The sequence below is a fragment of the Heptranchias perlo genome, chromosome 1 (genome assembly GCF_035084215.1).
Source record: "Heptranchias perlo isolate sHepPer1 chromosome 1, sHepPer1.hap1, whole genome shotgun sequence".
Lineage (NCBI taxonomy): Eukaryota > Metazoa > Chordata > Chondrichthyes > Hexanchiformes > Hexanchidae > Heptranchias > Heptranchias perlo.
In genome coordinates, this window is record NC_090325.1 from 64416080 (window position 1) to 64428624 (window position 12545).

A 12545-nucleotide genomic window follows, 5' to 3' on the forward strand; every position below is an offset into this window, starting at 1 on the left:
AAAAGTTCAAGCTATATATAACATGATAGATTCCAAAATGTCAAAAAACCTCAGTGAAACCTCAGTTTCCTCTCGCTGATGCCTTAATATTTGTTACAATACTCTGGTCAGCTTTGTGCGCTGTCATGTGGCTTCCCATAAATGGAATAGATTCACAATACAAAGATTCACAAGACTTCGCCTTCTTAGAGATGACATCAAAGTGAACAAATCACATCCCTTAGAGTTTATTATAAATTATATGAGAACTTAGGTTGTAATCACAAGAGAAGCTACAATGAAATTGTTGCAACACACTCTGTTCGTTTCTTTGATTGCCTTTTCCCTAACTCCAGCCTGTAAGTAACGAAATAAGGAACTTTTATATTTAGTACGTTTATATTAAGATTTATTGTAACAATATTTAAGTGGTAATAAGTATATCTTAAGCATTTTTTATAATCCTTAGCCTACATTTTCAATGTCTAATGCATTCATATATTAATATTTATCCCTTCCTATGTTTATCACGATGTGGAGATGCCGGTGATGGACTGGGGTGGACAAATGTAAAGAGTCGCACAACACCAGGTTATAGTCCAACAGCTTTATTTGAAATCACAAGCTTTCGGAGCTTTGATCCTTCACCTGACGAAGGAGCAAAGCTCCGAAAGCTTGTGATTTCAAATAAAGCTGTTGGACTATAACCTGGTGTTGTGCAACTCCTTACATATGTTTATCACAATAGACATCTAGTTCCCTGCATTTTGATGTATTTTTATTTCTTAACTTTTTAGGGAGCACAAAAATATTTTTCAACCAAGGTAACAAATGTAAGAACATTTTGTAGAGAGAAGAAATATGTTTTGCTACCAAACTTTCTGGTAAATCTGCTTGATAATATTCAACACTAGAAATAAGTTGCGTTGCCTGCTGGTCTAGTGAGTAAAGATATCAGATTTGATTCTCAGTGTGGATAATTTTAACTTTGGACAAAGGTGTAAAACAGCCAATATCGAATTTGCCGCCCATGACACACATCATCTGATTATCCTTTCCATTGAACATCATCGGGACCTGACTGCAATTTTAGTCTGAGGTCTGAGCCGGGGAGCAGTGACTGCTTTCCCACAGGGCCAAACCTGCCGGACAGTGGATCATCGGCCTGAGGAGGCCCAGGGAGATAAGTATTTTTTTAGAATTCCTTATGGGCCAGGAGGGGCAGGAGTGCTCTACCGGATCTCACAAGGAATCATTGGGCCTCACTTGCCCTGAGCGTGCCCACCTCCCTCGATTGTGATTGCTCCCCCACCTCACCACTTACTTGACTGCTAGGGTCCGTTCCCATGGGTCATCAGTGAGTGAGCAACCATTAGCTGCTCTTCCGTACCTTCTCACAGCTGGTTTTATGGCTCCATAAGCAGGAACCAAGAAGCAGCTAGAGAGAGCTGTGTGTTGGAAAGTGAACTGCAAAGGGAAACATGGGGACAACAAAGAATCAGCAACTGGCTGAGTCCACCCAAAGCTACAGCCTGACCCAATTTCCCTGTCCATTCTTGATACTGAATATCATGAGTTTGTTTCTCATTCTGAACTGTAACTAACTCACGGTGACCTCTGAGCACTGGGAATAAGCACAATTGAAAATTCCTGAATGATTTACTTCGATAAAATGCTTTATTTACGTTAAAAGTTATATAAAATCATAATAAATGTAAACATATGATTACTCCTATATTCACCTATGTAAAGATGAACTCAAATGTACCTATAATAATTCAGTGATCGTTTCAACTTATCAAATAGCCTTTATATATATTTTTATTACAGATCATGGTCTGGAAATTATCGGAGGCCGTGACATTAAACCCCATTCAAAGCCTTATATGGTGTCTATCCAAGTTTTAAACAAAGCAACGAAGAGCTATCAACATAGTTGCGGAGGGGCTTTGATCAGACCGAACTGGGTACTGACTGCAGCACACTGTGAATTGTAAGTTATAGTATGTACATGTATAAATTAAGTATTACTATGATTATTAACTCAAGTTTATAAAATGCTTAGCTCCCACACCTAACTTCCATGAAATAATTACTTTCGAACACAGTAGCCTCACCATTGTTGTTATGCAGAGCACCATGTTATTGGGAAATATTTCTGTTTTGCATCCTTCTTTTCAATCATGTTAGCATGATCCTTGATATGATAAAATCTCAAATCTAATTATTTACTGTCATAGATGGCATAGTTGTTAGATGGCAAAAAATCTATAGTGCAATAGTTGTGAACGTGGCTATTTTTGATCAGCCAAGTATCTGAGACCCATGTAAGACCCGAGGCTTAGGAACGCCAAGCACATGTAGGAGTATTGCTGGAGTTTTACCAGCTAAATCTGTGCCCTCTAGAACATTTCTGAGCTCCCACTGCTTATCCAATTCGGACTATCCTGCCTGTTAGACCGTTGGCTTACAGGATTAACTTGGAATCCCTGCCCCTAATAATAGGCCTACCCTTCCAGGTCCAATCAATGAGTCCATTCATGTTCTCACATGCCAGCACTTTTTGGAGCAGGATTATTTTAATGACATCCTGAGCAACTTGTGGGATAAACAAAATGATAGTAAAGGATTCTAGGTGTTAATAACCTGGGTGAGTAATGACCTGGTGATACTAACATCAGCTCCTCTTATCAAACTAAAGTACATCCATTACTATTCTATGGGGCTGATTTTCTAAGTATGACCTACTACTGGGGAGCCTAACTGCAGGCTGCAGATATCAGGAAATCATGGGTGAGGCACTATCCCAGCAGCATGCAGTTAGAAAATTGGCCCAGGCAGAACTGCACATAAGAGGGCCAAGTATCTGTAGCCCTTCTGATGGGAGGGCACTAAGAGGGCCATAAATTATCTGGGACCAGGATATATTGGGATTTATGCCAAGGATTCCGTGGGGCATGGTAATAGACAGTACCTGTGTCTGCCTCTTACAGGGCCTGTGGCATAGGAGGGGTTGGGCTGGGCGCTAGGATCCCCAACACTGGGAATATCATCGACAGCGGTATGCCTGGCCATCCACCAAATGACATGTGTGTCCGACCTGGGGGTCCAGATCACAGAAGAAAAAAAGACATTTGTTAAAATTATTTAAATGTAACCTCTTTAGAAAGAGGGCTGATTGGGGTGTTATCTTTCGGGAGGTGGGGTCCTGGCACTCCCCTGCCGCCCAGTAACTCCCTAGTTGGCCACTTTTCCACAGTATATGGCCTCTGGGACATAGCGGGCATTTAGATGTGTCCCTAGCAGTGCAGGAGATTAACAGTGGCATGGAAATTCAGGAACATCTCCCTGACCTCGCAGACTTTGGCGAGTCACTGACATAGATCCCAGGTGGGCACATCCTAGCACTTAGGCTGGGATGTGCCCTCCCCCGCAGATGTTTGACTCCACGTAGATTCTCTGGAGTGAAACTTTTACAAATGATTTTCATTTTGTTTAACTTTCATTCTCTAGTTAAAAACTACACTTCCATCTCTCTGTACTTATTTTTATAAATAACAAAACTGCTGTACTTATACTAGAGATCAAAAGAAAAAATATGATTACTCAAAATAATCGAAATAAAAACAGAAAATTTGATGAAATGCCAACTTTTTGGGTATTTACTGACCTGCTGTTTATTTCCAGCATTTTGTGTTTTTATAAATGTTTTAATATGCTTTACTGTGCATTTGCATGGAATGCAGAAGCTTTGCATACGTGAGGGAGAAGGGAATAGAGGGATTTGGGAACAAGGTGGGAAGAGGTAGAGTGGGAGGAGGCTCGTGTGGAGTGTTAACGCTGGCATAGACCAGTTGGACAGAATGGCCTTTTTCTGTGCTATAGACCCAATGTTTGATGGAGTCATGAAAACAACAGAGAATAGTAAGGGACTGGGTTAATTTTGTTCAGCCTGATGTTGTCACGCTGTTTGAGATTTTGATTGTTCTTTTTCTGATGAATTTCTGAAAATTGTCTTTTTTTAATGGAAGCAGAGAATAATTTTCTATCTTTCTGATGAAATGCAGACGCTTTGCAGGCAATGATGTCCAAGTAGTTCTTGGAGCACATTTCCTTTCACGAGATGAGAAGAGCAAACAAAAACTTCAGATCGAGAAAAAGATCCCCCACGAACATTTTAACAAAAAATCTCCAGAGAATGACATCATGCTGCTAAAAGTATGAATTTTATTTCTTTTGTTATGGCTTGTTTGTGATGGTTAAAATCTTAAATTTAGAAAGACAGCAGTGTTTTATTTCTCAGAAAAATAACAGATTCATGTGTTCAATCTCTTTGAGTAAAGTTTATGGAAAATATTTACAGTGAGGTCCACAATAGTTTTGTTAATTAATGCACTGCCAAAGATTGAAACTCAGACACACAGAGAACGACAGAGAATTGGCATGCCCATTCTTCACATGTGTTGATAATGAATATCACCAGGCAGCTTGATCCTGGGGGAACATCGCAGCTGAACTTGATCTTGTCCTCACCCTGTATCCACATATAGGAAGTTTCCAGCAAGGGTCATTACATAGCGATCAGGTGCCATTTTTTTTACCTCTTTAGCCAGAGGCACTGCGGCCAGTTGTAGCAGTCTAACTGCTGACCCAGCTGACCAGCTGTCTTTGCACAGACCTGGGGCCTTCTTGGTCAGGTGGTGTATTCACACACTAAACTATTGGGGAAGCTGGCCCTTTATTAATTACTTGCAAGGTTAAAATTTAATTTCCTGAAGGAAAGCTCTGCATAAACATTTCCTGATCTCCAAAAACAATATAGCAACATTCTAAAATATTTATCCTTCTTCCAATCTCCATTATGACCCCAAGAAAACATTCCCACCACCAACAGCAGAGGATTAGGATGCCCTGTATAGTACTGGACCATCTCAATAATAATTATTCCTATAATATTCAATTCTATATCCAACACATCACATAGCTCCCAGCAGGCAACCAAAATGGTTGCCATAAATGAGAAAGAATGTGGTTTGATTGTCAATTTTTAAAGAAACACATTTGCAGACATTTCTCATATCTCTGCTGTGGTGTTTCTGAGGGTACGGTAGCGTAGTGGTTATGTTACTGGGCTAGTAATCCAGAGGCCTGGACTAAAATCCAGAGTCACGAGTTCAAATCCCACCATGGCAGCTGGCGAATTTAAAAATTCAATTAATTAAATAAAAAATCTGGAATTAAAATACTAGTATCAGTAATGATGGCCATGAAGCTACCAGATTGTCGTAAAAACCCATCTGGTTCACTAATGTCCTTTAGGGAAGGAAACCTGCCGTCCTTACCCGGTCTGGCCTATATGTGACTCCAGACCCACAGCAATGTGGTTGATTCTTAATTGCCCTCTGAAATGGCCGAGCAAGCCACTCAGCTGTAAAAATCTCGCTAGGGATGGGCAATAAATGCTGGCCTTGCCAGTGACACCCACATCCTGTGAACGAATAAAAAAAAAGAGCATCATTATGTTTGTCAAAAAGACACTGAAAGCAGTTTCTGTGGCTTCCAACAACTTTGTAGTTGTATCAATCACTTATTTGTAGTTTCAACTCTGATACGATCTAATTTATTTTAAGAATAAACAATTTCTCTGCCAAAGCCAAACTCATCTAATCAAAATTTATTTGTAAAATTAACAGAATCAATGAGGAAAGAGTTAAATAGCAAAAAGGAAAAGAACCTTTACAGTAAAGTTTCTTGTGTCCATCCTGTGCATCGTGTCCATTGTCCACACCCTGGTCGTCACGTCTGTCAATTTTTTCTCGCTCATTGGTTAAGTCTCTGTTTCTCTCCCTTCAAATTGTTTATTTTTATTCTTTCTATGTTCACCAATCTTTATTCGCAGGTTCAACCTGCTCCTAATCACATTCCACCAAAAGATTCTTCAATGACATGTCCTCTATGATTGTTTTGCAATGAAAGTTCCGAACTACTGTGGCCTACTTCCACGTTCCCACCCTGAGCCAAATTCCTCCCCCTCACTCATTCCGAGATCGCTGCTGGTCATCGCTTCCCTGCCCAGATATAAATTCTGGAAGGGGGTGGGACCAAGCCACCTGTTCCATTTCGCTGCTTTTCCACCCTGTAACTGCCACTCCCTAGGGCTACCCGGTGACAGTAATGGTGCCAATGTTCGCAAATGGAGGGAGTGGGCCTAGTGGAAGAGCTCTTCTGCCCCTTTAAGGTTCTTGCTGCCATTCTGGGTGCTGTAGTGGTATTCCCACTGCAGCAGTGCCTGATATTTTTTTGGCTGCAGTGGTGGGCTCCCTCTTGGCAGCAGGAATCCCACCGTGCATCGGAAATGACCTCTGGCCCAGGAAAATGTGTTGGGTTTGCAATGGGCTGAAGTCCCGCTCCACTGAAACACACTGCCCAGAGAAAAATCCAGGGCATGACAAGTCAAAGACACAGATACTGTTTGGGTTAGGGGAGAAGGAGAGGGGACACCTTGAGGGGGGAAGAGAAACGGATAAAGAACCTCATTCGGAACCAATTGACAGATGATAGAAAGAAAGAGTGATATCTTTCTGGAGTGGGGGAAAAGGAAGATGTAAGCAGAAAGAAAGCCTGTTTGGGAAGGAGAGAAAGAGAGAGAAAATGTTGTTATGCAGAGAGAAGAATAGGCAGGGGGAAGGATACCCTGTTGCTGAGAGAGGATTGTTGGAGGGGAGGAACAATGTTAAAACATAGATGAGAGCAAGAGGACGACACTCTGATGAGCAAGGTGGAAGAAGGGGGGAAGAGAAGAGTTACAGGATCTCTTGTTCTGCTGGAATGATTGCTATTGAGGCTTCTTAGCAAGATTGTAAAAATACTGAGAAGTTACAAAATAGAAACAGGCCATTTGGTGCTTTTTTTTATTCGTTCATAGGATGTGGGCGTCGCTGGCAAGGCCGGCATTTATTGCCCATCCCTAATTGCCCTTGAGAAGGTGGTGGTGAGCCGCCTTCCCGCTATAGGCCTGAATTTCCTGCAGCAACAGCGAAAGTATGGCGTAATGCAGGTTTTCACTGCAAAAGATAGAGAAAATTTGTGCGTGAGTGCCTTATGGCAGTTTTTACACTATGCCCAAGTTTCCTTGATCTTTTACGGAGAAAATCCACCAAAACCCTCTGCTGCTCATTAACAGCTCCGTCCCCATGCAAAAGACCAGAGAACGTGAGTTTCCTGCATTTAAGAACATAAGAACATAAGAAATAGGAGCAGGAGTAGGCCAATCGGCCCCTCGAGCCTGCTCCGCCATTCAATAAGATCATGGCTGATCTGATCCTAACCTCAAATTTAAATTCATGTCCAATTTCCTGCCCGCTCCCCGTAACCCCTAATTCCCTTTACTTCCAGGAAACTGTCTATTTCTGTTTTAAATGTATTTAATGATGTAGCTTCCACAGCTTCCTGGGGCAGCAAATTCCACAGACCCACTACCCTCTGAGTGAAGAAGTTTCTCCTCATCTCAGTTTTGAAAGAGCAGCCCCTTATTCTAAGATTATATCCCCTAGTTCTAGTTTCACCCATCCTTGGGAACATCCTTACCGCATCCACCCAATCAAGCCCCTTCACAATCTTATATGTTTCAATAAGATCGCCTCTCATTCTTCTGAACTCCAATGAGTAGAGTCCCAGTCTACTCAACCTCTCCTCATATGTCCACCCCCTCATCCCCGGGATTAACCGAGTGAACCTTCTCGGTACTGCCTCGAGAGCAAGTATGTCTTTTCTTAAGTATGGACACCAAAACTGTATGCAGTATTCCAGGTGCGGTCTCACCAATACCTTATATAACTGCAGCAATACCTCCCTGTTTTTATATTCTATCCCCCTAGCAATAAAAGCCAACATTCCGTTGGCCTTCTTGATCACCTGCTGCACCTGCATACTAACTTTTTGATTTTCTTGCACTAGGACCCCCAGATCCCTTTGTACTGCAGTACTTTCCAGTTTCTCGCCATTAAGATAATAACTTGCTCTCTGATTTTTCCCGCCAAAGTGCATAACCTCACATTTTCCAATTTTGTATTGCATCTGCCAAATCTCCGCCCACTCACCCAGCCTGTCTATATCCCCATGTAGGTTTTTTATGTCCTCCTCACTCCCTACTTTCCCTCCCATCTTTGTATCATCTGCAAACTTTGATATGTTACACTCGGTCCCCTCCTCCAAATCGTTAATATAGATTGTAAAGAGTTGGGGACCCAGCACCAACTCCTGCGGAACACCACTGGCTACTGGTTGCCAGTCCAAGAATGAACCATTTATCCCAACTTTCTGCTTCCTGTTAGATAACCAATCCTCCACCCATGCCAGAATATTACCCCCAATCCAGTCATTCTTTATCTTGAGCAATAATCTTTGATGTGGCACCTTGTCGAATGCCTTCTGGAAGTCTAAATACACTACGTCCACTGGTTCCCCTTTATCCACCCTGTACGTTATGTCCTCAAAGAACTCAAGCAAATTTGTCAGACATGACTTCCCCTTCATAAAGCCATGCTGACTTGTCCTATTAAATTATGTTTATCCAAATGTTCCACTACTGTCTCCTTAATAATAGACTCCAAAATTTTACCCACCACAGATGTTAGGCTAACTGATCTATAATTTCCGGCCTTCTGCCTACTACCCTTTTTAAATAAGGGTGTTACATTAGCAGTTTTCCAATCTGCCGGGACCTTTGTCGAGTCCAGAGAATTTTGGAAAATTATTACCAAAGCATCCACAATCCCTACTGCCACTTCCCTCAAGACCCCAGGATGTGAGCCATCAGGTCCAGGAGATTTATTCGCCTTGAGTCCCATTAATTTACTGAGTACCAATTCCTTAGTGATTTTAATCGTATTAAGCTCCTCTCCCCCTAGAGCCCCCTGTTTGTCCAGTGTTGGGATATTCCTAGGTTCCTCTACCATAATGACTGAAACAAAATATTTGTTCAGCATTTTTGCCATCTCAGATCAGGAAAACCCCAGGTACAAGCTCATTTCTGCCAGCAGGGGCAGTGGTTGGAGTGCTATAAATGGCCTCAGCACTCCTGTGCTGTGAATAGAAAAAAATCAACTGGGATTTCTGCTCCAGGTTGCCATCCGGTGTTTCATGCAGTGGATATGTTGGATGAGGATAGGGTTGGGCTGGGCTGTGTTGTGATACTCCCTGTGATAACACCGACCATCAAGGTTCATGCATGACGAACAACATCTGGAGCGAGGTACGAGAGGGTGGCCATTGCCCATGGAACCATAACCTGATACAAGTCAGAGTGTTCAGTCCAAGAGGGGAGAAATTTGGGGGACAGGTTTCTTACAAGTAGAAAATTGTAGTCCTCCTTTGGAATAAAGCAATAGTACATCTCAAGATATTCTTCGCCTTTTGAAGAGCAAAAATATTAATTCATTCTTACTACAGCTGGCCAGTGAAGCAAAGATCAACAAGTACGTGAAACTACTCAACCTACCTAAAGACAAGGATGCGGATGTAAAACCTGGAACTCACTGCACAGTGGCAGGATGGGGAAAAACAACTTTATGTTCCAACTCTGCATCTGACACACTTAAAGAAGTGAAGCTAACTGTAATAGATCGCAAAACATGCAACAGTAAGGATTATTACAACCATAAACCTGAAGTAACGAAAGACATGATCTGTGCTGGTGACAGAAAAGGCAGAAAAGACGCATGCTCGGTGAGTGTACTGTGCTCGATGATATCATAAAAGTGACCATGAAGCTATCAGATTGTCTATAAAAACCCAACTGGTCCTTTAGGGAAGGAAACCTGCTGTCCATACCCAGTCTATTGACTCCAGCCATACATTATCATGGTTGACTCTTAACTGCCCTCTGAAGTGACCTAGCAAGCCACTCAGTTGTATCAAAAAAGTGGTTCAAGTAGACGGCCCACCATCACCACCTTCTCAGGACAACTAGTCATGGGCAAAAAAATAATGAAAAAAGAATACATCATGGTTGGTCCACAGTCTTATGAATGTGGACACACTAATCATGGAGGAACCATGCACCCTGTTCTAGAATTTCGTATCTATGCCCTGTATCAAAGTTGACTTCTCATCACTATAGTAACATGACTCTCCAAGTTTTGGGTACCAATAAATTCTGGCCACTGATAAAAGTGCTGGATTCCAAATACCAGTAAAGGAGCCCCTGAGGCCACAAATGCTAGTGAATTCATTCAAAATCATTCATTTAAAGCCTGTAAGTGATCAACAACAAAAAAATCCTTTAATAATTCAGATAATTGTTGTGGTTTTGTTTGGGGGGGGTGTTGTTTGTGATCTTGTAGCAGTGCCCAGATGATAGTCTGTTTCACGTAGTTCCAGATCAGCTCTCAAGCTGAGATGAAGTGTTGCCCCCCACTGAAGATCATCAGAGCAAACTGAGCAGGGAGGAAAGCCTGAAATGGCATGTCTCCATGAGGCTTCTACAATCATGACTTGAACTTTTGACATGTAATGCATTTATTTATGACTACGTTTCTCCCAGACAGAAATGGGATGAATACTTAAACTTGCCGTCCACTTAAAATACCCTTTACTGAATCTGATTGCATACACCTGTTTGAACTCTTTGAGTGCAACTGCTAATTTTGCTCCAAAGTACACCTTCTCAGGTCAACTAGTGATGGGCAGTAAATGTGGCTTTGCCTTGTGGTGCCCAAACCCTGTGAGCAAGTTTAAAAATGACAGTATGTGCTGGCAGCGACTCCTGGTACTCTGGGAAGTCATAATGCAAGGACACATGGGTGTGGAAGCAAGTCACAGATAATGGGGAAAGATAGGAGTGGTTCAGGATAGTGCAGGTTAGAGAGGAAGGACCTTGTACTGAACTGCGACTTTGTAAGTAAAAGGTTTTTTAACTATAACTAGAATCCCTCTTCTGGTGGTATTTAACTACTTTAGCAAAGGGTGGAATGGACTGCCAAGGGAGGTAGAAGGGGCTGATTGTATCAGCAAATTGAAGAGAGTTGGATATGTACCTGATGATAAATATGATAGAGGGAAATGAGAGGTATCAGGGAATTTGATATTTCCTAGGCCAGCCAGATCGACTGTGATGGTTTTTTCTAGTTGTATACATTGCGACATTTGTTTGATTTTAACAGATACATAAATACTGAGCACAGCTCAGTATGCCGTGAATATACTGCAATATATGAACAGGCTCAAATTTAGCCAATTCTACTTAATTATCATCTTTTTCATTTTTCTTCTTCCAGGGGGATTCAGGTGGTCCTTTAATATGCAAGAAGAAGTACAGAGGGATTGTGTCATATGGAATTGGATGTGCAGATCCCAAAAAGCCCGGCATTTACACTCACCTATCAAGTAAATACCTTCACTGGATCCAGAAAAATCTTGGCGTGCAAACTTACAATATGACCGCTGACGGGTTGTACTGAGTGTTTTGTGTCCTACTGCCACTCTGTTTTACTTGTAATGACTTGTACCTCACCAAAACCTCTCTTGAACCCTCCACTGCCTCTGATTTGTCGTACTGCTTGTTCAACATCCAGTACTGGAGGAAATTTCCTCCAACATAAATATTGGGAAGACCGAAGCCATTGTCTTTGGTCCCGGCCACAAACTCCTTTCCCTAGCCACCGACTCCTTCCCGCTTCCTGGCCACTGTCTGAGGCTGAACCGGACTGTTCGCAACCTTGGTGTCCTATTTGACCCTGAGATGAACTTCCAACCACATATCCGCTCCATCACCAAGACTGCCTACTTCCACCTCCGAAATATCACCCGTCTCCGCCTCTGCCTCAGCTCATCTGCTGCTGAAAACCTCATCCATGCCTTTGTTACCTCTAGACTCGACTATTTCAATGCTCTCCTGACTGGCCTCCCATCTTCCACCCTCCATAAACTTGAGCTTGTTCAAACTCTGCTGCCCGTATCCTAACTCACACCAAGTCCCGTTCACCCATTACCCCTGTGCTCACTGACCTACATTGACTCCCGGTCTGGCAATGCCTTGATTTTAATTTCTCATTCTTGTTTGCAAATCCCTCCATGGCCTCGCCCCTCCCTATCCCTGTAACCTCCTCCAATTCTGGCCTCTTGCACATTATAGACTGTCATCACTCCACCATTGGCAGTTGTGCCTTCAGCTGCCTCGGCCCTAGGTTCTGGAATTCCCTCCCTAAACGTCTCTGCCTCTCTACCTCTCTCTCCTCCTTTAAAACGCTCCTATGAAGCACATTGAGACATTTTACTATGTTAAAGGCACTATATAAATGCAAGTTGTTGTTGTAGTTGAATTACTTTGCTCAGAGAAGGACCAGCATGCTTTCGTCCATGCCTTGATTACATTGTACAACGTTCGACTGCAAAATGTAATAAAAGCTGGAAATGTGAAATTCGCAGGCCTGTCACACTTCATTCACTAAATCCTCAGTAAGGGGAGCAATCTCTGTTATCAATTGTGAAAGTGGGCTGAACTGCTCTTGTGAATAAGTGAGATTTTGACAGGAAATTTTAGTAATAGGACAGGCCTGCTTTGTATA

General features: G+C 42.3%; 1 pseudogene; it reads left to right on the forward strand.

Moving 5' to 3' along the window:
- Nucleotides 1–241: 241 nt before the first annotated feature.
- LOC137330099 (granzyme K-like) lies at nucleotides 242–12545 on the forward strand (annotated as a pseudogene).